Genomic DNA, 27,203 nt, shown 5'->3' on the forward strand with positions numbered 1-27,203 from the left:
CACCCTTGTCAGCATTTTTAATAACAATGCTTTTGTCCTCTTTTAGGATTTGTAATTCTTGTAATTCAAGGGTGGTGAGATTGTTGCCACGAAAGGGGTCATGTTTACAATTCTCAGCTAGAATCCTCAGATCCTTTTCCACCAATCTCTCAAAAGTGGTTATGAAGGCACTTTTAGAACCATAGGGACAAAAAGTAGATTTCTTCCTAAATGTGGTGTGTTCAAAACTAAGGAAATTAGAAAGAGACACATCCTCAACATCATTCTCCATTTCTTGTTCCATACGCAAATCTTCTAAATCAGAGATCATGCAATAATCTTTAAATGAAAAATCAGAGCAAGCTTGTTCTGTTGTGTCATCTCCCCTGTGAACAGGAGGTGACTCCACAGAATTGCATATAATGGGTACAGTATTCCTAGAACTATTACAAAAGAATTTTTTCAATGACAGCTTACGAGTGAATCGCTGTAAGTCAATATAAGTATCAAACAGGTCAAAGTCACTTTGAGGGGCAAAATTCAGTCCTCGATTGAGTAGGGACAATTGTCCTGGTGTCAATGTCTTATGTGAGATATTAATGACATTACAATCTTCAGGGGTTAAGTGTATTTTTTCCTCTTGGCTGCCCCTCTTGTTCCCCCTCTTCCTCTTTGACCTCCTTGTCCTTGGTAGTTTTTTGACTCCTGTGGTCTAGTAGATTGGGAAAAATAACCTGATGTACTGGGTATGGCGTCATCTCGTGCTGTTTGGCCCGAGGGGCTTTTTCCTCTCCATGTGTCTGACGTGATATCAAAGGACACTGATGGGTATTTATTCTCATTCTCTGAGGTATCAGATTCATAGCTAGAAGTGTCAGTATATTTTGACTTTAGTATGGATTTCTTCGGTGTACTGGATGTCTTATCCTTATGTGCATGTGAGTATGAGGGGGTTCTAGATCTACCTCTGTTTGAATTAGGGTTCCCAGGTCTTTCCCAGGTATAAACCTGGTTTCTCTCGTAGTCCAAGCGATCCCGTTCGAACTTAGATTGCTTTTTTTCCATTATTGTGTCCTCAATAGCCTCTATATTGGACAGCAATATTTTATCGTTATTAGAAAAATGTTCCATGTGTTCGTAGGATTTTAGCTTGTTCTGTAGAGATTTAATTTCAGTACCCAATGATGCTCTTTCAGTCAGCTTGTGTTCAATGATCAATCCCATGAGTTTGAATGAACAATCGTTTAATGTTGATTTCCATTTTTCCTCAAATTCTTTACTACCAAAACCAAAAGTAGGTGCCTTTTTTATTCTCAGCCCTCTTGGAATTCTTTTGGTTTTGGTGTAATTTTCTATTGTGGTTATGTCCCACCAAAGCCGGATGCTATCAGTTAATAATTTTTCTAATTTGAGGAAATGTGCTGTTAGATCAGAATTTTCCTCACATACAAACTCAATGGAATTGTCAAAGACATGTTCAGCTCGCTTAATTCTTCTAGTATTGTCGCTGCAAGTCTGAACAAAAAGATTACTTTGTATATCTTCATTTTCAGATTGTTCAGTGTCCTCCATGATTGATTTGCAAAAACAGACTTTGGAATTAAAAACTAAAAAAAGAAGGGGTTGTAGTGTGTGTATGTGAACTTTAATGGAAAAAATATAAAATATCCAAAAACATGTCAAAAAAAGCTTTGCATCATCAGCCCTTTGAGAATAATAGATAATCTACCTTGCTAGTATGAGCTACCAACCAATGTAACAGTCCATGTGAGAAAAATGGGGATAACCCCCTGGTGGTGCTACAAATATGCCAGGCTGTCAATAAAAAATAAGCACTTAATAGAAACCAAATTATGAATGAATAAACGGTATGAGTGTCCTAATTGGTATGCCGATGGTGTGTGCGGGCCTGAATACCCCCACCTCACCTGTTTGGAGCCGTTGGAAGCGATGTCCCCACGCCGATGGAGCACACCCCCCCCGGAGGAGATGAATGCTGGTAATAACCTCCTCGGCTGAACGTGCGGCAGACCCGGTGAAAGAGACTGACAGGTGTAATGGAGCCCTGTAAGCAGAGTCTCTGGCCGTCTATCCGGGTGCCTGCTGGGAATCTCCTATTGAACCGGTCCGTCGCTGCAGGGGGGTAAGTGGCGGCTGTTAGTGGGGAGGACGACACACTCAAATTCTCCAAGCTGGGTCCGTCAATGCTGGAATATCCCGGAGCAGGTGAGGGAAGGGGTTATCGGCTGCACACTGGCTATGTCCAAAACACTACGCAGCTAGGGGAGGAAATCCTCTCAGGTGGAACAGCTGCTCCGTGTGTGAAGTGCCGGTGCGTGCTGCAATGCTGGGATAAAGTCAAAAAATAGTAGTGAAAGAGCAGAGCACTGCCAAAAGGAAAAATAAAGAGGGCCTGATGCAAAAAATGAGTTATTTATTAGGCATAATAGCCAAAAAAGGACAGACACACTAAATTTAAAAACTCTGACGCGTTTCCCGCCGTGGAGGCGCTTTATCAAAGAGTACTACTGCTCCATGGGAGTCGGATTATATAATGGTCAGAGGCTGATGCACGCCCACAATAGGGTCAATGTTAAATGGTATAAGCTGAAGGGTATGAGTAATCAATTGAATCCTCAGCCCTGCAAAATCTACACCTAGAAGAGCGTCCAGAGCCTCTGAGCATCACATAAATCCAATGGAGCTTAACAATGAACAACAATTAACATATTAACCAGTCATCAAAGTGGAAGACTAATATCCCAAAAAAAACAATACCATATAACATTTAGTCAAGGAAAAATAAGTATGTCTAATGACAATGAAAACTATATCTAAGTTTATACTATAGTGTAAAATATGTATATGTAAAAAATTAATGATTTTATCCCTTAATGTTTAAATGTGGTCTAATGTGAATGTGATATAATATGTGATTGAAAAACTAAAAATAGTTGAGAATATGTGAATATAAATGTGCAGATAACCAATAAGTATATGATGAAAATAATATTAGTCTTGCCAATAAATGTGTAAAATAAATACAATAAAAACAAGAAAAAAGTGTAATAAAAAAACCCCAATTAAAATATAATATATTATATGATAGTCACCAATGTATATAATGAAATAACAAATTACATATCATAAGTTGATATCAGTGTTAAATATAAGAAAAATAATGTGAAATATAAGTATAATAATAAATGTATAATATATGTATTAAATTTTTTTTTTTTCACATTTTCAGGTATTGATCATATACATGCCCCAATTCGGGGAGGTGATAGATTGGGCATGTTGAATAGGAGGGAAATGTTCTGGATGTACATCTTAGATACAATGCAACCCTCTGGCATAAATATTGATTGGGAATTGAAGAATCATTCGATGTACAATCTAAAGATCTTATTACAAGATTTCTATCTAGAGGTTATAATCGATATGATATTATCGAAGCTCATGCAATTGTTAAAACATTAGACAGAAGAGATCTTCTACTCTCCTCCAAAAAGAGACCAAAACATGATGAGACAACAACACCATTGTTTATTACGCAACAGAGCAGGCAGGCAAACCATATACGATCCATTATCCATAAACATTGGGACACCCTGAAACTAGACACAGATTTGACTTCAGTTCTTGTTAACAAACCAAAACTTGTATTTAGAAAGGCCAAATCATTGGGTACATTCCTTTCCCCTAGCCTATTTGATTCCAGGATTAACAAAAGTAAGATACAAAATATACCCAAAGGGTTTTTCTCATGTGGACACTGTGGGGTATGCAAGTTTGCGAAAAAAAGAAAAAAAGTTATTTGCATAAACCCCAAAAGAGAACATACACTGGCGACACACTTTATTCGAGCTCGGCTAGTCCCACGAATTCGGGTATACCCGGGTGTATTGAGGTTTGTGACTGTTTTCTGCCCGAGTGCATTGAGTTATTTTCCGGCAGGGATTGAAGCATTTTATTCCCGTTGGCAGCAATACTGCACAGTACATATATATATACTGCATTACAATTCATGAATTTATGCCATCTGGTAGACACGCGAAGCATTGAAGCCTATTAAATCCTAATCATTATCATTTAACAGATCAGCCGCCCATCAGCCAGGCATGAACCCAGGCTGGGAAGGCAAATGCAACGGGGCTTGTCAGAGGTGAGGAGCGGCGCATTCCAGGTATCTGCCAGGTACATACCGGGTATTTGCTCGAATAAAGTGTGTCGGTGCAGTACCATACACACCTTCATCAATTGTAACTCTAGTTACATTGTATATCTTTTAAGATGTGGGTGTGAGAAGGGCTATGTGGGTCGCACTAAACGACCCCTTAAAATCAGAATTATGGAACATGTCCGCGCAATTATCAAAAAAGACCAATCTCACCCGGTCTCGAGACATTTTTCCATTTGCCCAAAGGGGACCATAAAAAACTTCACATTCTCAGGTATTGATCATATACATGCCCCAATTCGGGGAGGTGATAGATTGGGCATGTTGAATAGGAGGGAAATGTTCTGGATGTACAGCTTAGATACAATGCAACCCTCTGGCATAAATATTGATTGGGAATTGAAGCACTTTTTATAAATAATATATTTATGTAACAGTTTCCATTCTATTATTTTTGTTTAACTTACCCAATTGGTTTATCTATGTAGTAAGATATTTATCCTTTATTATATATACTTCCTTGAAGATTTGTTTCTAATATTATGTTTATGTTTAATTTATTATTATATTTGGATATTCTGTTTATATGACTAATTATAGCCATATTATTCCATTATTTGTGTTTGCAAATCACACTTATGAATTGTCTCCATATTATGATCTTCATTTATGTTTATGTATTTTTTGATCTAACATCTGTTTAAAACTATACATATATTCAATATATATTCATATATTATACATTTATTATTATACTTATATTTCACATTATTTTTCTTATATTTAACACTGATATCAACTTATGATATGTAATTTGTTATTTCATTATATACATTGGTGACTATCATATAATATATTATATTTTAATTGGGGTTTTTTTATTACACTTTTTTCTTGTTTTTATTGTATTTATTTTACACATTTATTGGCAAGACTAATATTATTTTCATCATATACTTATTGGTTATCTGCACATTTATATTCACATATTCTCAACTATTTTTAGTTTTTCAATCACATATTATATCACATTCACATTAGACCACATTTAAACATTAAGGGATAAAATCATTAATTTTTTACATATACATATTTTACACTATAGTATAAACTTAGATATAGTTTTCATTGTCATTAGACATACTTATTTTTCCTTGACTAAATGTTATATGGTATTGTTTTTTTTGGGATATTAGTCTTCCACTTTGATGACTGGTTAATATGTTAAATGTTGTTCATTGTTAAGCTCCATTGGACTTATGTGATGCTCAGAGGCTCTGGACGCTCTTCTAGGTGTAGATTTTGCAGGGCTGAGGATTCAATTGATTACTCATACCCTTTAGCTTATACCATTTAACATTGACCCTATTGTGGGCGTGCATCAGCCTCTGACCATTATATAATCCGACTCCCATGGAGCAGTAGTACTCTTTGATAAAGCGCCTCCACGGCGGGAGACGCGTCAGAGTTTTTAAATTTAGTGTGTCTGTCCTTTTTTGGCTATTATGCCTAATAAATAACTCATTTTTTGCATCAGGCCCTCTTTATTTTTCCTTTTGGCAGTGCTCTGCTCTTTCACTACTATTTTTTGACTTTATCCCAGCATTGCAGCACGCACCGGCACTTCACACACGGAGCAGCTGTTCCACCTGAGAGGATTTCCTCCCCTAGCTGCGTAGTGTTTTGGACATAGCCAGTGTGCAGCCGATAACCCCTTCCCTCACCTGCTCCGGGATATTCCAGCATTGACGGACCCAGCTTGGAGGATTTGAGTGTGTCGTCCTCCCCACTAACAGCCGCCACTTACCCCCCTGCAGCGACGGACCGGTTCAACAGGAGATTCCCAGCAGGCACCCGGATAGATGGCCAGAGACTCTGCTTACAGGGCTCCATTACACCTGTCAGTCTCTTTCACCGGGTCTGCCGCACGTTCAGCCGAGGAGGTTATTACCAGCATTCATCTCCTCCGGGGGGGGTGTGCTCCATCGGCGTGGGGACATCGCTTCCAACGGCTCCAAACAGGTGAGGTGGGGGTATTCAGGCCCGCACACACCATCGGTATACCAATTAGGACACTCATACCGTTTATTCATTCATTATTTGGTTTCTATTAAGTGCTTATTTTTTATTGACTGCCTGGCATATTTGTAGCACCACCAGGGGGTTATCCCCATTTTTCTCACCTACCATGGATTCCACCGGAACAGACCTGGCCCAGGTTCGGACACTCCATGACTTACAACGTATCATGGTTTATTTCCAAGAACAACAAGGACACCTTATCAAACGTCTTGGTTACGTGGAAGAACATGATACCCTCTGGGAAGAACGGGATGTCCGCCAGGAAGAAGGTGATGCCCGCTGGGAAGAACGTGTCATTCCACTTGGAAGGTTATGCCCTCCGCTCAGAGGAACGAGCTGCCGCTGCAGAAGCTGAAAACCGTGAACTACGTGCAGCCTTAATCACCGTGTCTGTTCAAAAAACTGTGACTGTGCAAACTGCGCCCCGTGTAACCCTTCCGGAAAAATTTGGAGGAAAAAAACAATCTTTTTGGGATTTCCTTAATCAATGCAGTCATGTGTTCAAGCTTCAGCCTACCATCTATAATACCAACGAAGCCAAGGTTGGACTGATGATAACCTGCTCAAGGATGAGGCCCTTGCTTGGGTATCCCCTATGTTAGAACAGGATAGCCAACTACTAAGGGATCTGGAGGAGTTCATCGAAGCCATGAGTCTGATTTTTGATGATCCAAATCGTGGTGCAACCACTGAGACAACTCTGAACAACCTTTGTCAAGGAAAATGCTCGACAGCTGAGTATGCCGTTGAATTCCGCAGATGGGTTAACGATACTGAGTGGAATGAGGCCACGCAGAGATATCATTTTCGGCAGGGTCTCTCAGAGCAAGTTAAAGACGAACTAGCCCGGGTGGTGCCTCCCGAGAGATTTGAGGAATTTGTCCGTTTATGCATCCAAATCGATCGCAGGTTTACGGAAAGACGATTGGAGAGACAAGGGTTCATGCCAAGCAACCCCGGGTTTAGAGATGTCAGTACCCCAAGACGTTCCAGGGAGACTGAGGAGGAACCGATGCAAGAAAATACATTGCGGGGACAATCTCAACTGGGTAAAGGAATTGACGCCGAACAGAAGATCTCTGTTTATATTGCGGAAATGAAAGGCACTATCTTGCCGATTGCCCAAACAAGTCCAGGCGGTCTTCTTTCCAGAGCCCTAGGAGAAATCAGCTGCACGCTATTTCAAAGACAGTTTTCTCTGCTTCTCAAGGTAGAGACAACCCTCCTTCTCTACATCAACACCTCCTGGTTCCTATTATAATAGAGGAAGGAACACATCGTTTTTCAACCACAGTAATGGTCGACTCAGGGGCGGCAGGGAATTTTATGGACATAGAATTTGCCAAGAACAATTCGGTACCATTTGTAGCCAAGGAATCGCCAGAAAGGATGGAAGTCGTTGACAGTTCTCCTTTGAGCTCTGGACCTGTTACCCATGAAACAAGTAACTTAACACTAATCATGGAGCCCAATCATCAGGAAAAGATTTCATTTGGTCTCATTCCGTCGCCTTTGTTTCCAGTGATTCTGGGAATTCCATGGCTCATGATCCATAACCCACTAATTGACTGGAAGACCAAGACACTCACGTTTCCCTCGGAGCACTGCCAGCTAGCCTGCCTACCTAAGACTCCTATACCAGAGTGTGTAGGAATACATAAGATTTCCTCGTCCCAAGAAAACCTACTGCCGGCTCCATACTCTGAGTTTTTAGATATGTGTGACAAGAAGAACGCGGATACGCTTCCCCTACATCGTTCTTATGACTGTCCCATTGAATTATTACCGGGTGCTGCCATTCCGTTCGGAAGAATCTATTCCCTCTCAGAGCCAGAATTGAAGGTCCTCAATGACTATCTACAGGAGAACCTGTCGAGGGGTTTTATCCGACCCTCTACTTCCCCAGCAGGCACTGCGCGCTACTTCGTGGGAAAGAAAGACGGTTCGCAACGACCCTGCATTGACTATCGGGAACTAAATAAGATTACTGTGAAAAACAGGTACCTGCTACCTCTGATTCCCAAACTTTTGGAAAGAATTCAGTCAGCCAAGATCTTTACCAAATTAGATCTCAGAGGAGCGTATAATTTGGTCCGCATTCGACCTGGTGACGAATGGAAGACAGCTTTCCGAACCCGTTATGGGCACTATGAATATCTGGTGATGCCCTTTGGACTCTGTAATGACCCTGCTGCTTTCCAACATTTAATCTATGATGTCCTCCGAGAGTTACATAGTTACATAGTTACATAGTAGATGAGGTTGAAAAAAGACGTACGTCCATCAAGTTCAACCTATGCTAAATTTAGACAACAGATACTTTATTCTATATCTATACTTACTTATTGATCCAGAGGAAGGCAAACAAAAAACCCCATTAAGGGGAAAAATTAATTCCTTCCTGACTCCAAGAATTGGCAATCGGATTAATCCCTGGATCAACATCCTTCCCATGTACTGTATACTTATTTGGTATATCCCTGTATACCTTTCCCATCTAAAAAGATGTCCAACCTTTTTTTGAACAAATCTATTGTATCTGCCATCACAGTCTCCATGGGTAATGAATTCCACATTTTAACTGCCCTTACTGTAAAGAACCCTTTCCTTTGTTGCTGGTGAAATTTCCTTTCCTCCAACCTTAAGGGATGGCCCCGAGTCCTTTGTACTGCCCGTGGGAGGAATAGTTCTTTTGAAAGCTCCTTGTATTGTCCCTGAATATACTTGTATATAGTTATGATATCCCCTCTTAGACGCCTCTTTTCTAATGTAAATAAATCTAATTTAGCTAGCCTCTCCTCATAAGTTAGAATGTCCATCCCCTTTATTCATTTGGTGGCTCTTCTCTGCACTCTCTCTAGTTCCATAATGTCTTTTCTTAGGATTGGTGCCCAAAATTGTACTCCATATTCAAGGTGTGGTCTTACTAATGCTTTGTAAAGGGGCGTAATTATGATACTTCCCTTCCATCCATTGCCCGTTTGATGCAAGATAAGATCTTGTTTGCCTTTGCAGCTACTGCATGACTTTGGGCACTATTGCTAAGCCTGCTGTCTACAAGCACTCCTACCTAAATCCTTCTCCATCAAGGATAATCCCAATATATCTCCATTTGATTTGTAAGTCACCTTTTAATTCTTGCATCCCAAATGCATAACCTTACATTTATCTGTATTAAACCTCATCTGCCATTTACCTGCCCAGTCTCTCCAAGTCCTTCTGAAGAGAAATTACATCCTGCTCTGATTCTATTACCTTACACAATTTAGTATCATCAGCAAAGATGGAGACTTTGCTCTCGATCACAACCTCAAGGTCATTAATAAACAAGTTAAAAAGCAGGGGTCCTAGTACCGATCCTTGAGGTACTCCACGCACGGCTTTAGCCCAACCTGAAAAAGTTCCATTTATGACAACCCTCTGTTGTCTGTCCTTTAACCAGTTTTCAATCCAGGTGCATATATTATTACTGAGTCCAATTTTATTTATTTTTTACACCAACCTCTTGTGTGAAACCGTATCAAAAGCCTTTGCAAAATCTAAGTAGACCACATCAACTGCATTACCCTGGTCTAAATTCCTACTTACCTCCTCAAAGAAACAAATAAGGTTAATTTGGCAAGATCTATCCTTCATAAATCCATGCTGACTATTACTAATAATTTTGTTTTCCATTAGGTATTCCTGAATATTATCCCGTATTAAACCTTCAAGTAGTTTCCCTACTATTGAAGTCAGGCTTACAGGTCTGTAATTCCCCGGGTGTGATCTAGCTCCCTTTTTAAATATAGGCACCACATCTGCTTTACGTCAATCTTGTGGTACTGAGCCTGTGGAAATGGAGTCCTTGAATATTAAATATAATGGTTTTGCTATTACTGAGCTTAACTCCTTGAGAACTCTTGGATGTATGCCATCGGGGCCAGGTGCCTTATTAACTTTAATTTTTTCAAGTCGCTTATGAACTTCTTCCTCAGTTAACCAATTGGTCATTAATTTGGAGGTTGTGGCTTCCTCCTGTGGTGCTACTATTGAACTTGATTCTTCCCTGGTAAACACAGAGGCAAAGAATTTGTTTAATACCTCAACTTTTTCCTTATCTCCAAAAATAATGTGCCTACCCATCTCACACTGAAAGGGACCTATATTTTCTTTTCTCATTTTTTTGTTATTAAGGTACTTAAAGAACTTTTTAGGGTTGACCTTACTTTCTATTGCAATCCTTTTTTCATTATCCATTTTTGCTAATTTAATTGTCCTTTTGCAATTTTTGTTACATTCCTTATAATTCTGATATGATGTCTCTGTCCCTTCTGACTTAAAGAATCTAAACGCCTTCCTTTTCTTGTCCATTTCCTCCCCTACCTGTTTATTTAGCCACATTGGTTTTGACTTATTTCATTTATACTTATTACCCAAGGGTATACACTGATAAGTGTGCTTTTCTAACAATGTTTTAAAGACTGCCCATTTATCTTCTACATTTTTCCCTGCAAAAACATCATCCCATTGTATTACTACTAGATTAGACGTCAGTTTATTAAAATCTGCCTTTCTAAAGTTTAAAGTCTTTGTTGAACCCAAGTAATCTGTTTTTTGATAATTTATTTCAAATGAGACCATGTTATGATCACTGTTACCCAAATGTTCCAAGACTTGAATATTTTTTATTACTTCTACATTGTTTGATATGACCAAATCCAGAACTGCCCCTCTCCTGGTTGGTTCCTCAATAATTTGGGTCATATAATTATCTTTAAGCACCCCCAAAAACCTGTTTCCTTTTGTTGTAATGCTAATCTCATTCCCCCAGTCTATGTCTGGATAATTAAAATCCCCCATTATGCAAACATGACCCAGTTTTGATGCCTTCTCCATTTGCAAATGTATTTTAGCTTCCTCAATCTCACAGATATTTAGTGGTTTATAGCATATTCCCACAAACATTTTCTTTATACTTTTACCTCCACTGCTAATTTCTATCCACAAGGTCTCTACATTTTCATCATTCCCTTCATTAACATCATCCCTTATAATAGGTTTTAGATCCGGTTTAACATATAAACATACTCCACCTCCCCTTCTATTTGTTCGATCCTTCCGAAAAAGAGAATACCCCTTTAAATTAACTGTCCAGTCATGAGTTTCATCCCACCATGTTTCAGTAATGCCTATGATATCATACTGCTCCCTTGCAGCTATTAATTCAAGCTCCCCCATTTTATCTGTAAGGCTTCTTGCATTAGCAAGCATGCATTTAAGTTTTTTTTTCAGCCTGTACTATTATCTGATCTGCTCCTTCCTTTCTGCTCCCATTTGGTTTAGTCTTTAGAAGTTTTCTAGTATTATCTCTATTTACTATGGGTATCTCACTGCTTGTCAAACTTGCACTTGCCCCCATTCTACCTCCATACCACCTTGTATCCTCATCTATTCCATTTAGTTCATTATCTGTTTCATTCCCCTCCCCCCTCCATCCTAGTTTAAAATCTCCTCCAACCTTTTTAGCATTCTCCCCCCTAGCCCAGAAGATCCCTCTTCATTGAGGTGCAATCCGTCCCTAGAATATAGATGGCACCTCTCAGAAAAGGAGTCCCAGTGCTCTAAAAACCCAAACCCCTCCTTCCTACACCACTTTCTTAGCCATGCATTAACCTCCCTGATCTCTGACTGTCTCCCTGCGGTAGCGCATGGCACTGGTAGTATTTCAGAAAATACTACCTTGGAGGTCCTTGCCTTAAGCTTTTGGCCTAGATCCCTGTAATCATTTTTAGGACCCTCCATCTTTCTCTAACTTTGTCATTGGTGCCAACATGTACCAAGACCGCCGGGTCAATCCCAGCCCCCCCCCAACAATCTGTCTACTTGATCCGCAATGTGCCGAACCCGAGCACCCGGGAGACAACAAACTGTTCGGTTCATGCGGTCCCGGCAACAGATTGCCCTATCTACCTTCCTAATAATGGAGTCCCCTACCACCACAATCTTTCTTTGCATCTGAGCATCCTGAGTCCCCACTGTGCTGGAGGAACTATTCCCCTGGCTGCTAGAGGAATTAGTCTCCCCCAGCCTTGCCATTTCTGCCCCAACATTCCCAATATCTTCACTCAACATGGCAAATCTATTGGGATGTGTCCGCTCAGAAACGACCTGCCTCTCCCTATTGCCCCTGCTTCCCCTTCTAACTGTCACCCAGCTACCTACCAGCTCCCCACTAACAGCAACTAAGCTACCTACCTGCTCTTCACTAAAAGCGCCACCATCTGCACCACTAGTCGAAGCAAGGGCCTGCTCAGTGAGCTCTAATTCCCTTTCAAGATTGCCAATGTCCCTCAATATTGCAAGTTGCCTCTTCAGATCAGCAATCTCTGATTCTAAAGAGACCACCTGCTCACACTTCTCACAGCGGTATGCTCCTTGGAACAGCTTCTCCAAGTGCACATACATGTGGCAAGATGTGCATTGAGTGGCATTTTCAATCCTGTTATTGGTTATTGGACCAATTCGTAGTGGCATACCTGGATGACATTCCTAGTCTTCTCAGATAACACCATGGATCACCAGAGACATGTCCGAATTGTCCTTGATCGTCTCCGTAAGCACAAATTATGCATCAAGTTGGGAAAATGGGAATTCGAAAGGACCAGCATGCAATTTCTCGGTTACATCATCTCTCCAGAGGGTTTGAGTATGGACCCAGGCAAGATTCAAGCCGTGGTAGAATGGCCAATCCCTCGAAATGAGAAGGACATTCAGAGATTTGTGGGCTTTGCCAATTTCTATAGACGTTTTATTAAAAATTTCTCTGGCATTATTGCCCCAATCACCCGACTCACACAGAAAGAATTCCCCTTCAAATGGTCTCCTGAAGTGGATGTGGCATTTGAAAAATTGAAGTCACTTTTCACATCTGCCCCTATCCTGATCCATCCAGATCCAGAACTACCATTTATCTTGGAAGTGGATGCATCCGACTCCGCTGTTGGTGCCATTCTGTCACAAAAGATTGGACCCAAGATGCTCCTTCATCCATGTGCCTTTTATTCATACTAAATGTCAACAGCTGAAAGAAATTATGACATTGGAAACAAAGAACTCCTGGCTATAAAAGCTGCATTCTCTGAGTGGAGACATCTACTTGAGGGAGCCAATCACCCGGTTACGGTTTTTACGGATCACAGGAAATTAGAATTCATTCGATCCGCAAAGAGACTGCCTGCGCGACAAGCCAGATGGGCTCTCTTCTTTGCAAGATTTCAGTTCCACATCTCGTACCGCCCTGGCTCCAAGAATGGGAAAGCCGACGCCTTGTCACGGTCATTTCCTAATCCTTGTTCAGACAAAGAGCAAGAAGAAACTATTCTTCCAAAAAGAAATTTTTGGGGCGTCACATTCTCCGCCGATCTCCTCACACGAATAAAGGGAGCCTACTCAAATTAATCTTTTCTTAAAAACCCTCCTCCGGAAGCGGAACTATTTCTATGTGATGGTCTGTGGAACTGTAATGTCCGTCTGTTCGTCCCTAAGGAGGTAAGATTAGAGGTGCTCCAATTAATGCATGACTCTCGACCCGCTGGTCACCCAGGTGTCCTTAAGACACAGGAACTATTGTCCCGCTCTTTTTGGTGGCTTAAATTAGCACAAGATGTTAAAAACGATGTCCTCTCCTGTGAGACCTGTGCTAGGACCAAGACTCCTCGAACATCACCTGTGGGTTTGCTGCAGCCTCTTCCGGTTCCTTCTCGTCCTTGGGGGTCCATATCAATGGATTTTATTGTTGACCTGCCTCGATCAAGTGGACATAATACCATTCTGGTAGTAGTGGATCGACTTACAAAATGGCTCATTTCATTGCAGCACAGAATCTTCCTTCAGCTGACCAGACAGCCAAGTTGATTGTGAAAGAGGTGTTTCTGCTTCACGGGGCTCCAGATGAGATCATATCGGATAGAGGGGTGCAATTCACTTCGACATTTTGGAGGACCTTCTGTTCCTCTCTAGGAATTCGTTTAAATTTATCATCTGGCTATCATCCACAATCCAATGGTCAGACTGAAAGGACAAATCAGACCTTGGAACAATACTTACGATGTTTTGTTTGTCATCTCCAGGATGACTGGATTGATTTTTTACCATTAGCTGAGTTTTCATACAACAACTCACATCCCTCATCGACTCAGAAGTGTCCTTTCTTCTCAAACTATGGATTTCATACAACCTTTATTCCTCGTTTTCCATCTTCAGGCCCCATTCCGGCAGTCACAGAGAAACTGGAGATTCTGCGAGACATCCAGGAGACCCTCAAAGAGACACTTCGTGAGGCTCAAGTAAGGTATAAAAAAGCAGCAGACCAACACCGCAGACCCTCCCCAGAATTTCACATTGGGGATAAAGTCTGGCTTTCTACAAGAAATCTACGATTAAGGGTTCCAACCATTAAATTGGGACAAAAATACATCGGACCATTTCGCATTTCAGCACTAATAAATCCAGTGTCTTTTAGATTAGAGCTTCCAGAGACCATAAAAATACACCCTGTTTTTCATTCTTCTCTACTGAAGTCATTCCGTGAGAATCCGTTTCCTGGACGGAGACTTCCTCCTCCTAACCCTGTCCTCGTGGATAACGAAGAGGAATTCATTGTAGAGAGAATTTTGGACTCCAGTTTACACCGAGGGAAACTACAGTACCTGGTCCACTGAGGGGGCTATGGCCCAGAGGAGAGGTCCTGGGAACCCAAAGACTTTGTACATGCTCCATGACTAGTCAGAGCTTTCAACCGGAGATATCCAGATAAGCCTAGCAAGGATCGTCCGGAGAACCCTCTTGGGAGGGGGGAGTAATGTCATGTTCTAAGCCTGCTGTACCCATGCTTGGCCACCGGGATTGCTGCTGCTCTCTCAATGTCTTGTTCTAGCCTGCAGTGCCTATACTTGTCCACCGGGATTGCTGCTGCTAAACTAAGGAACATTCCAGGCCCTGAAATCTGACACCTCTGCACCTGTGACTACCTCTCAGCCTGCCTATATAAACCTCCCTTTCCTATTCCTCCCTTGCCTGTTTATACTGGTTCCTCAGCTCTTGCTGGTTCCTGTGTTTACTGCTGGGCTATTAATAAATTGTCCTGTTCCAGTCTCCTCGTTGCTGACCTCTGCTTGTTACCTGACTATGCTGCCTGCCGCCTGCCTCTGACCTCTGCTTGTTACCTAACTACGCTGCTTGCTGCCTGCCTCTGACCTCTGCTTGTTACCTGACCACACTCCCTGCTGTTCCTTCCACTGGGATCCACTCCAGCCGAAGTCTAATCCCTTACAGATAGGTTCAGGGCCTCTAATGTATCATTATTGATTTTGTAACCTGAAACCTTACCAAATTTTTCAAATTGGAATTGTAAATTCGGGAGAGATGTCAGAGGAGAGGACAGAGACAGAATCACATCGTCGGCGAATAGAGACATTTTGTACTCAGTGTCTCCAATTTTGATGCTTTTTATATTTATATCGTTCCTGATTGTCGTCGCGAGGGTTCGATCGACAGAGCGAAAAGGAGTGGGGACAAGGGGCAACCCTGTCTCGTACCATTCTTGATTTTTATGGGATTTGAGTCTCCTCCCGAGAGCTTCACAAATGCTGTTGGTGTTTTATATAGGGCTCTAACCCCTTCCAAATATGAGCCCTTAAAACCGAATGTAATCATTGTTTGATCTAGAAAGGACCATTTAATCCTGTCAAATGCTTTTTCTGCATCTAGACTTAAGAGGATGGCCTTTGTTCCCGAGAGGTGTACGTGGTCGATAATATTTATAATTTTACGAGTATTGTTCGAAGCTTGTCTTCCGGATATGAAACCAACCTGGTCTTTGTGAATCAAGCTTGGTAATATTGCGTTTAGCCTATTTGCTAGGATTTTGCTGTAAATTTTTAAGTCTGAATTTAGATGTGAGATCGGTCGATAGTTACCGCAATGTAATGGGTCTCTTCCCTCTTTGTGAATAATTGCCAGGTTAGCCATTGACATAGAGGTAGGGATATCCTCCCCTTCCATAAAAGAGTTAAAAATCGTTATCAGGTATGGGGCTAGCACTGCTTTAAACTTTTTATAATATTGATTAGTAAAACCATCCGGACCCGGTGTTTTATTTATTTTTAATTGTTTGCTAACCTCGAAAAGTTCCTCTATGGATATTTTCTCATTTAATTTATGGATGGTTTCTTCTGACAATATAGGCAAATTGCATGTCTCGAGATATTTTGTAATAGCCGATAATCCGGGCTGTAATTTTGGGGGGAGGTTTAAATTGTATAGGTTGGAATAGAATTCTGTGAATTCTTGGGCAATTTCTTTTTCAATGTATTTGTGAAGGCCAGTTTTGGTTCGAATCGTTGTAATTTGGGATTTTACCCTTAAACCTCTTAATTTATTGGCCAACAACTGGTCAGATTTGTTTCCCTTATCATAATAGCGTTGATTTGTCCATCTTAATGCCCGCTCTACCTCTTCTAATTGGACTTGTTTTATTTCAGTCCTGGTTTTATCTAATAGTTTAGATAGTTTTTTGGTTGGTCTGATTTTGTGTTCAGTCTCCAATTTACAGAGTTTTTCCGATCATTCTTTATACAATTTTTGTTTTATTTTTTTCTGATAGGACGCTATTGAAATGAGAGACCCTCTGATTGTTGCCTTATGGGCTTCCCATGGCGTTGTCGGAGAAACAACTGAACCTTTATTGACGGAGAAGTATTCCATTATTTTCAATTTTATTGTGTTCTCTACTTCCGGCAAATGTAGTAGAGAATCGTTAAGTTTCCAATTATAACTGGTATTTTTACTAAAAGGGATGGAGAGCACCAATTCAATAGGGGCATGATCTGACCAAGATATCGAACCAATGTTAGACTGGGCGGAGAATATCGTTAGTACCCAGAAAATAATCAATCCTGGAGTAGGTCTGATGTGGGGCTGAAAAGAAGGAATAGTCCCGCTGCCCTTGATGCTGCGTCCTCCATATATAAAGGAGAGAATAATCTTTCAGTAATTCTCTACATTTTTTGGCCTTTTCTTGAGTAGATTTGGATGGACCTGTGCCCTGAGCATTTGATCTATCCTGATCTGGGTTAGTTAGAATATTTAGGTCTCCTGCTATAATTAGCGAGGAGGGTGATTGTTCATTTAATACTTCTAGGACTCCTCTAAGAAAAGGGATTTGTCCTTCATTTGGGGTATAGATATTTACCAGAGATACAGGTACTTCTGAGAGGGATCCCGATAGAATCAGATATCTACCCTCTGGGTCTGAAATGGTTTTGTCTATTGCAAATGGTACGTTGTTTCTGAATAATGTAGCCACTCCTCTCTTTTTGAAAGGGCAAGATGCATAACATGCTTGTGGATATGTATTGCTAAAGGTATTTGGGGGTGTAATAGTGTTAAAGTGCGTCTCCTTCAAGAACAGTATGTCACCTTTCATTTTGTTAAGTTCCTGTAAAGCTAGCCTTCTTTTACCTACAGAGTTTAAACCCTTTACATTCATTGAGATTAGTTTCAAGGTTTTTGTATTAGAGAAAAAAACAGATCAGGTAGCGCTAACTAAATCAAATATAGAAAAACAATCTATAACCTTTAGTGTGGATAATATCTACACATAAGGGGCTGCCCGAGATACAACAACTGACCCCCTGGTCAGAACAGTGTTCAGAGAAAAGAAATATGTATCTACAGGCGCCTGCTAATAAAAAGGATATAAAAACCAAGCCTGTTGGAAGATCAGGAAATGGCTCCAGAAGATATAGATGTGCTTAAAAAAAGAAAACAATGCATAGCATAATACTGTACGGTAAATGGACAGACAACATACAATACAGACAACATATATAACAAATATCTATCAGCTGAGAGATCAACAGGTGAAAATTAAATTTAAAAACATTTAATAAAACATTTCATAAAACATACATGGAACATATGAAAAATAATAAAAGAATATTAGGACAATGGAATTAGGTCAGGTCGATACACTGCAGCAACGGTTGGAATGCCCACTCACCAGATAGATGATATAGGCAAGTGGTGGATAAATTTGAGAGTATCCCCTCTCTGCAGCTGTAACTGCCACTGCACCGGGTCTTCTCCGTAGGTGGGGGGTTGCACACGCCTGCCGGCGTGTGGGCGGATAGCCTCACTCAACACTCTGTGAAGAACGTGCAGTTACTCCTGGATCAGCTACAGCAGATTCGCTAGATGTTCAATGATGTACGTCAGCTTGAAAACGCTGATTCACCACTGGATACGTGGGGAGGGGTAGATTAAAACCAAATGAAGCAGTTGAGTCTCAGTGGCCACCCTACGCATTTCGAAAGCGTGTCTGCTTTCTTCCTCAGGGGTTATGAAAAAGTGTCCACGAGTGTCCGTTATATAGGAGTCCATTAATTAATTGGATTTCACCTGAAATCTTCTGCACATGCGCATTGATCAGTCTGAACATTCAGTAGTCGCGCTGCGGTGTTATGCACATGCGCATTGATCAGTCCACACAATTGATTGTCATGCTAAGGTCAAGGTTTTTGTATTAGACATGATCTTCTGTTTCTCCTGGTAGAAGAGGTACTAGCCACTTTCCCAAGGTGGCTACTTGTTTTAATAATACCTTATAACATAAACAATTGTGGAGCTCAGACTTAGAGAGGTCCGACGCAGGGGAGGGGAATTGGTGAGAAGGGGAGAGAGTTGGAAGGGGGGACTGTAACGCCTGTATGCCCGCAGACCTGGCCAGTCCCCAGTACTGAGGTGGGTAAGGGTATAACACGCACCCACAGCAGTGAGGGCGTGCCCGGAGTGTGGTAGTAGCATTGCCGGGCCTGGTGGGTAAGGGTTAACGTAATACTTGCTGAGTCCGGGGTGCCAGAGGTCGGAGGGTATTGTCCAAGTGCCAGAGTTCAGGGGTTGGAGAGAGCAGCGTAGTGATATCCGAAAGCCAGGGTTCAAGGGCAGGAGAGAGCAGCGTAGTCAAAGTCCAAAGCAGAGTTCAAGTTCAAGCCAAAGGAATCCAAACAGGGGCAGAGACACTGCACACACAGGAGCTACAGGAAAGCTATGCAGAGCAAGGAATGAGAGGATAGAGTGGGGTTATATGGGAAGGAGGACCAATAGGGATGCAGGGAGGGGCATAGGTTTGAGTGGGTTTATGCAGGGATAGGTCAGTGAGAGCAGGGGAGGAAACAGGGAGGTAATCAAGGGTTATAGCCTGCAACCGACGGGGGGCGGAGCTAGAGCGTGGGGGTGATAAGTAACTGGAGCGGGTGCGCGCGCCCTCTGTAACCCTGCTAGCCACGATAGGGAACCCGCGATCGTGCGCAAAGTGTGAGCCTGGGCGTGAGGATCGAGCAGTGAAGGAACGGCTGAGAGAGGAAGGTAGAGTTTGGGGATGTAAGGAAGCGGAGGAACTAGGCACTGTGGAAGCAGGGGTGATGGGGACACGCTGGGAACTGCGAGTCCCCCAATCTGTTTGAGTGACATAGAGAAGGGAGTAGAAGGGAGTAGAAAAGAGTGGATATTTGAGAAGTCCTAAATTGAAACCCTTCCATACCTTAAGGGCGAAGGGATCGGACATAATGCCCTATAGGGATCTTCTTGCTCGTCACGCATGGGAGTCCCAAGAGAGGGTCCAGAGGCCTCTTTAGTTTTTTGTAAACCGTATAAAAACAGCAGTATATATATATATATATATATAGTTTTGGATATTTTTTTTTTCTTTTTTTTTCAACTTTTTTTGTTTTGTTTTTTAGTCCTTCAACCACACTATTATTCTTTCTCTCTTTGTTCATTATTATAATTAAACATGTTCTTTAACTTTCAACTTTTTTAGTATTTAGGATTTAACCAACATTAAACTATATAATTTCCTATTGATCCTCCAAGATCTCATTTCAGCTGTCATACATATAAGTGAGAGGGGGGGGGGGGGTGGTATATGATGAGGAAACGGTAGGGGAGGGGGGAAGAAGGAGGAGGGGGGAAGAAGGAGGAGGGGGCAAGAGAGAGATACATTGAAGGGCATTGGTAGAGGGGAGAGGAGACTATGCGGTGGTGGGTGGGAGGTATATGAGAGGGTAACATAGAGGGGGGTGGGGGGGTTAGATTGAGAGCGGAAAGGAACCAGAGCATTTCATATCAAATCAATATTTTCTGCTTTGTTTTTCTCAGGAATTACCTTTTAATTTCCACCTCAGACCCTCTTGTGAAGGACATACTTTTTTGTTAAACCCCCTATAAACATATATAAAATCTAACAATATATATATTTCTAACTTTAGAACCTGAATTCATCCGTAACAGGACGACAACTCAACATTTTGGAATTGATTTCCTTCGTTTTTATTGAACTCAAATCCTAAAGAACTTTTTCTTATGTGAACTCTATACTGAGTTTAAAAACTATTCTATAGTAAGGTGTAAATGTGGGGGATGGGGGTGTAAGGGGAAAAAAAAGAGGGGGGAGGGGGATGAAAGAAACAAGGAGTGGGGGTAAAACATAAAGGAACAGGACTAGGGTAATCAATTCAGGGAAATATTTTCTGTTTTTCTTTCCCAAGAGTTACATTTTAGTCTCTCCCTCATAATCTTTTTTGAGAAATATGCATTTATGTTAGATCTTCTTTAAAAAAAACTCCATATTAACGGAAGGACACTTCAACAATTAGGAGGAGGATTTCTTTCTGTTCTGATAATCTATCATCTTAAGAACTTTTATTTATGTGAGCTCTATTCCAGAAACCACATCTATTCTATGGAGGGAAGCGGGGACTTGGGGATACCCCATAGATGGGGGAGCACTTAGACCAACGAAGACACTCAGATATTTATGTATACTTATTCACCCCCGTGACTGAGGTATATGGAAGGAGGGGAGGAGAGATATGGGAGGGGGGAGGAGAAACACAGAGTGGGAGGAGAGATATTAGGGGGAGGAGAGATATTAGGGGGAGGAGAGACATGAAGGGGAGGAGAGACATGAAGGGGAGGAGAGACATGAAGGGGAGGAGAGACACTGGGGGGTAGGGAGGGACACGGCAGGGAGGGAGGGAGGGAGAGAAATGGGGATTAACAGGGATCAAAGGTGAATGAGCCTAGACCAGGTATTCTTGTAGATAGGAAAGGAGGACAGGAGAGACCCTAAAAAGCAAAGTAGTGGAAGGAAAGGTCTCCACTGGGAACATTTGTGGTATTTTGGTTTGTTGTTGATTTTGTTGCTTTGTTTTATAAAAAGGAAAGCCAGATCAACAAAATCCAGATTAATTCTTAACCATCCTCTGCTCTTGGATTCCCCATAGTTGTGATCCTCTCCGACGCTCTTGGAGGTCTCGGCGGTGTAAGAGGTCTGCGGTTTTCTTCTTCATCTTCTTGGTTGTTTGTGGAAGGAAGGCCAAGCGCTCTCAGGAAGCGGGGGGTATCCTCTACGTAAGAGATGTAGTGGAATTTTCCACCCACCTGCACTACTAATTTGAAGGGGAATCCCCAGCAGTAACGTATTGTATTTTCTCTTAGAAATTATGTAAGGGGTCTCATCTCTCTTCTTCTTTCTATAGTTACCCTAGAAAGATCGCTGTATATTTGTATAGAGACGTTTTTAAAGATTAGCGTTTCTTTTTCTCTACTAGCAGATCTACTAGCAGATCTTTCTTTTATGGAATAGGAGTGGAATTTCACCAGGCTGTCTCTAGCTCTTTTGGGATCTGCTGATTTAGGGCCTGGTGCCCTATGGGCTCGGTCTATCTCAATCATCTCCTGGACAAATCCCGGAACCAGGAACTCAAAGAGCTCATTCAGATAAGACCTCAGGGAGTCTGCTGGGATCGACTGCGGGACATTGCGCACTCGGAGATTTTGCCGTCGGTCCCTGTTCTCCTGGTCTTCTATGTTCTCCTTCAGGGTTCGGATTTCATTGGCCATTCTACTCATGTCATCTTCAGTAGTAGATTGGGCTACAGCGATTTCCTCCACTTTGTGTTCTAACGAGTCCGCTCTCTGTGTAAGAGAGTTCAGCTCTAATTTGAGGCCATCAATCGCGGATGTAAGGTCCTGCTGAACCCCTCTCCTCATCTTTTGGAACAGCTGTTCCATAAACTCCTTATTCAGTTCCCCTACAGGACCTGGTGCCACTCTCGCTAGATCTTCAGTCATTTCCTCTGGGGCACTCCCTGCAGCGCCATCTTGGAATGTTTTATTTTGAGGCACTGAGCGCGGGTTTGGGGAGAAGTAAGCTGAAACAATTTGAAGTGCTGTTTTTTTTTTGGGGGGGGGACATTCTGGTGGGATTCTGTTTAATATCTCTAATTTTGGGATATTTTCTGTCTTAGTTTGTGCTTAATTTAATTCTTCTCTTCTTCTAATGTGAGGGGTGGTGCCTCCAACAAGCATTGAGAATTAACAGGACTCTCTTTTTATTTATATTTTATTTATTTATGTTTTTTTGGGTGGGTTTCTTTTTTTGTTTGGGGGGGGGAGGTGTTGCAGACACTCAAGGGCCTCAATGGGATAGCATATATAGTATGCTCTCGTGGTCACCTCCTCCCTCCCCTCCGTCTATCTCCCTCCCTCTTTTAGGGCAGCGTCAGCCATCTTGTTGAAAATCTTTTTATTTATTTATTTATATAGAGTCTCTGAAAGGGGGACGATGAGACTCCAGGACAATCCACCAGTACTTCCCTTGTGGTGGTTAAGCTTCAGAGATAGGTTACTACCTGCTAGGATAGTTGTTCTGTTTTATTTTTAATTTATTTGTCTATACCAGCTAGTTTATCCCTCATGGAGTGCCTGATTAAAATAGCGGCTCCTCCCCCTCAATCCCGCGATCGGACTGGTGGATCCTTCAGCAAGGGGATGTCTCTGAGTGACCTCCCCATCCGACGGTGCTTCAAATCCAGGTCCATTTTTTATTTATTTATTTTATTTAACAGAGTATGTTGGTAATAAGAGGGAGGGAACAGGGTCTGCAGCGCAGCGCGTCTCCTCCATCCTACCTCACAGCGACAGAGGTCACAACGGTCTCTAGACACCACCAGGAGGGGTCCATTTCATATCACCGTTGTTGTTCTTGCGTCCTCTTCATACAACATGGGATTCCTGGATCCCCTCACCTCCTCTCTGTTTCGTGGGTTGCAGTGCTGCAGAGTCTCGCCACCCATCAGATTCCTTGGGGCCGAGGGAAATCTTTCAACGGGGGACCAGGAGTCCTCAAGGCACTGATAACTTGAAAATAATCTGATGTTTAAGCAGGTTTTATAATATCATATAAATTATCATATATATTCTTATCTATGTTTTATTTATCATATCACCAAATTTGGTGATTCTGATTTTTTTTTTTTGCTTGTTCTAATATATTTATTTGAATGGGCTCTGGAGCAAGTCTCTAAGGCAGCCATTCCCGACGACGTCACGTGCAGGAATTCAAGCAGTTGTTTAAAGTGCTGGTTGTTTAAAGTGTGTGCAGTTAGAAACAGAAGCAGTTTGAACAAGGAAGCGGTTAAACAAGGTATAGTATATTGAAGTACAGTTTACTGTTAGTACTTCTAAACTTCATAGTTGCTAGAATGAGCAGGATTGAAAATGCCACTCAATGCACATCTTGCCACATGTATGTGCACTTAGAGCAGCTGTTCCAAGGAGCATACCGCTGTGGGAATTGTTAGTCGGTGGTCTCTTTAGAGTCAGAGATTGCTGATCTGAAGAGGCAACTTGCAATATTGAGGGACATTGGCAATCTTGAAAGGGGTTTAGAGCTCACTGAGCAGGCCCTTGCTTTAACTAGTGGTGCAGATGGTGGCGCCATTAGTGAGGAGCAGGTAGGTAGCTGGGTGATAGTTAGAAGGGGAAGCAGGGGCAATAGGGAGAGACAGGTCATTTCGGAGCTGACCCATCCCAATAAATTTGCCATGTTGAGTGAAGATATTGGGAATGTCGGGGCAGAAATGGCAAGGCTGGGGGAGAATAATTCCTCTAGCAGCCAGGGGAATAGTTCCTCCAGCACAGTGGGGATTCAGGATGCTCAGATACAAAGAAAGATTGTGGTGGTAGGGGACTCCATTATTAGGAAGTTAGATAGGGCAATCTGTTGCCATGACCGCATGAACCAAACAGTTTGTTGTCTCCCAGGTGCTCGGGTTCGGCACATTGCAGATCGGGTAGACAGATTGTTGGGGGGGGTAATAGGATTGACCTGGCGGTCTTGGTACACGTTGGCACCAATGGCAAAGTTAGAGAAAGATGGAGGGTCCTAAAAAATGATTACAGGGATCTAGGCGAAAAGCTTAAGGCAAGGACCTCCAAGGTAGTATTTTCTGAAATACTACCAGTGCCATGCGCTACCGCAGGGAGACAGAGATTAGGGAGGTTAATGCATGGCTAGGAAAGTGGTACAGGAAGAGGGGTTTGGGTTTTTAGAGCACTGGGACTCCTTTTCTGAGAGATGCCATCTATATTCTAGGGACGGATTGCACCTCAATGAAGAGGGATCTTCTGGGCTAGGGGAGAGAATGCTAAAAAGGTTGGAGGAGATTTTAAACTAGTGTATCCCATCGACCCCCCCCCCCCCCCCCAACATCATATCGGGTACCCTAGGGTGTTTGTTAATCTGGCAACATGTCTGTGTGTGGTGCGTACCTGCTGGCAACAGGAGGGCCTGAGTCTCCCGCGGTGACATGGGGGACAACAGGACAGGTCTTTGGGGTGGATGCCTTCGTTCTCCTCTAATGATGCAGCGCCTCCATCTGTAGTAGGCCCCAGGGATACGGGGTGGAATCCCTAATGCAGAATCCCCTCCCAGGGATGAGAGATTCCAGACTCACACAATGTCTCTTTAAATAGAGGCAGCTCTTTATTATCCTCTCAGCAGTAGCAGTCAATGCAGTATATACACAGCCAGCTATCCTCCTTCAAGATGTCCCCTGCCGCCACTCTGGGCCTAAGGGCCATCCAGAGTGGGGCTAGCTCTTCCCTCACCCCCTATGCAGGGTGAGAGGTACTTGGTCCACCTATCTATCACCTCTACTAATCACACTCTCACTGGACTGAGTCTTGACACTTGACTAACTCCTAACTCACTCTAAATAGGAAGTTGCACTGCCATAAGTAGATTCAGCAGGCACTGCCCCTGTGCCTCTTGATTGGACACAGAGTCAGGTGACCTCCCTTCACTATCTCAGGGCAAGTGCTTGAGGTAGGGGAAACCCATGATAACTCCTGGCAGGCCTGCCCTTACACAAGGATTACTGCCAGGAGGAGAGTAGAAATATAGCCCATAAACTTACCATGGCTACAATAGGATGGGGGGGAGGGGAATGAAACAGATAATGAACTAAATGGAATAGAGGAGGAGACAAGGTGGTATATAGGTAGAATGGGGGCAAGTGCGAGTTTGACAAGCAGTGAGACACCCATAGTAAATACAGATAATACTAGAAAACTTCTAAAGACAAAACCAACTGGGCGCAGAAAGGAAAGAGCAGATAAGATAATAGTACAGGCTGAAAAAAACCTGAAATGCATGCTTGCTAATGCAAGAAGCCTGACAGATAAAATGGGGGAGCTTGAATTAATAGCTGCAAGGGAGCAGTATGATATCATAGGCATTACTGAAACATGGTGGGATGAAACTCATGACTGGACAGTTAATTTAGAGGGTTATTCCCTTTTTCAGAAGGATCAAACAAATAGAAGGGGAGGTGGAGTATGTTTATATGTTAAACCGGATCTAAAACCTATTATAAGGGATGATGTTTATAAAGGGAATGATGAAAATGTAGAGACTTTGTGCATAGAAATTAGCAGTGGAGGTAAAAGTATTAAGAAAATGTTTGTGGGAATATGCTATAAACCACCAAATATATGTGAGATTGAGGAAGCTAAAATACTTTTGCAAATGGAGAAGGCATCAAAACTGGGTCATGTTTGCATAATGGGGGATTTTAATTATCCAGACATAGACTGGGGCAATGAGATTAGCGTTACAACAAAAGGAAACAAGTTTTTGGGGGTGCTTAAAGACAATTATATGACCCAAATTATCGAGGAACCAACCAGGAGAGGGGCAATACTGGATTTGGTCATATCAAACAATGTAGAAGTAATAACAAATATTCAAGTCCTGGAACATTTGGGTAACAGTGATCATAACATGATCTCATTTGAAACAAATTATCAAAAAACAGATTACTTGGGTTCAACAAAGACTTTAAACTTTAGAATGGCAGATTTTAATAAACTGAGGTCTAATCTAGTAGTAATACAATGGGATGCTGTTTTTGCAGGGAAAAATGTAGAAGATAAATGGGCAGTCTTTAAAACATTGTTAGAAAAGCACACTTATCAGTGTATACCCTTAGTTAATAAGTATAAATGAAATAAGTAAAAACCAATGTGGCTAAATAAACAGGTAGGGGAGGAAATGGACAAGAAGAGGAAGGTGTTTAGATTCTTTAAGTCAGAAGAGACGGAGACATCGTATCAGAATTATAAGGAATGTAACAAAAATTGCAAAAGGGCAATCAAATTAGCAAAAATGGATAATGAAAAAAGGATTGAATAGAAAGTAAGGTCAACCCTAAAATGTTCTTTAAATACCTTAATAACAAAAAAATGAGAAAAATAAATATAGGACCCTTTCAGTGTGAGATGGGTAGGCAGATTATTGGAGATAAGGAAAAAGCAGAGGTATTAAACAAATTCTTTGCCTCTGTGTTTACCAGGGAAGAATCAAGTTCAATAGTAGTGCCGCATGAGAACGCCACAACCTCCATATTAATGAACAATTGGTTAACTGAGGAAGAAGTTCATAAGCGACTTGAAAAATTAAAGTAAATAAGGCACCTGGCCCCGATGGCATACATCCAAGAGTTGTGCAACAAAGGTGTAAAATAGGCGCTATGCCCTATAAATACCAAGTGACTAAACGTGATCTATAGTG

The sequence above is a fragment of the Ascaphus truei genome, chromosome 2 (genome assembly GCF_040206685.1).
Source record: "Ascaphus truei isolate aAscTru1 chromosome 2, aAscTru1.hap1, whole genome shotgun sequence".
Lineage (NCBI taxonomy): Eukaryota > Metazoa > Chordata > Amphibia > Anura > Ascaphidae > Ascaphus > Ascaphus truei.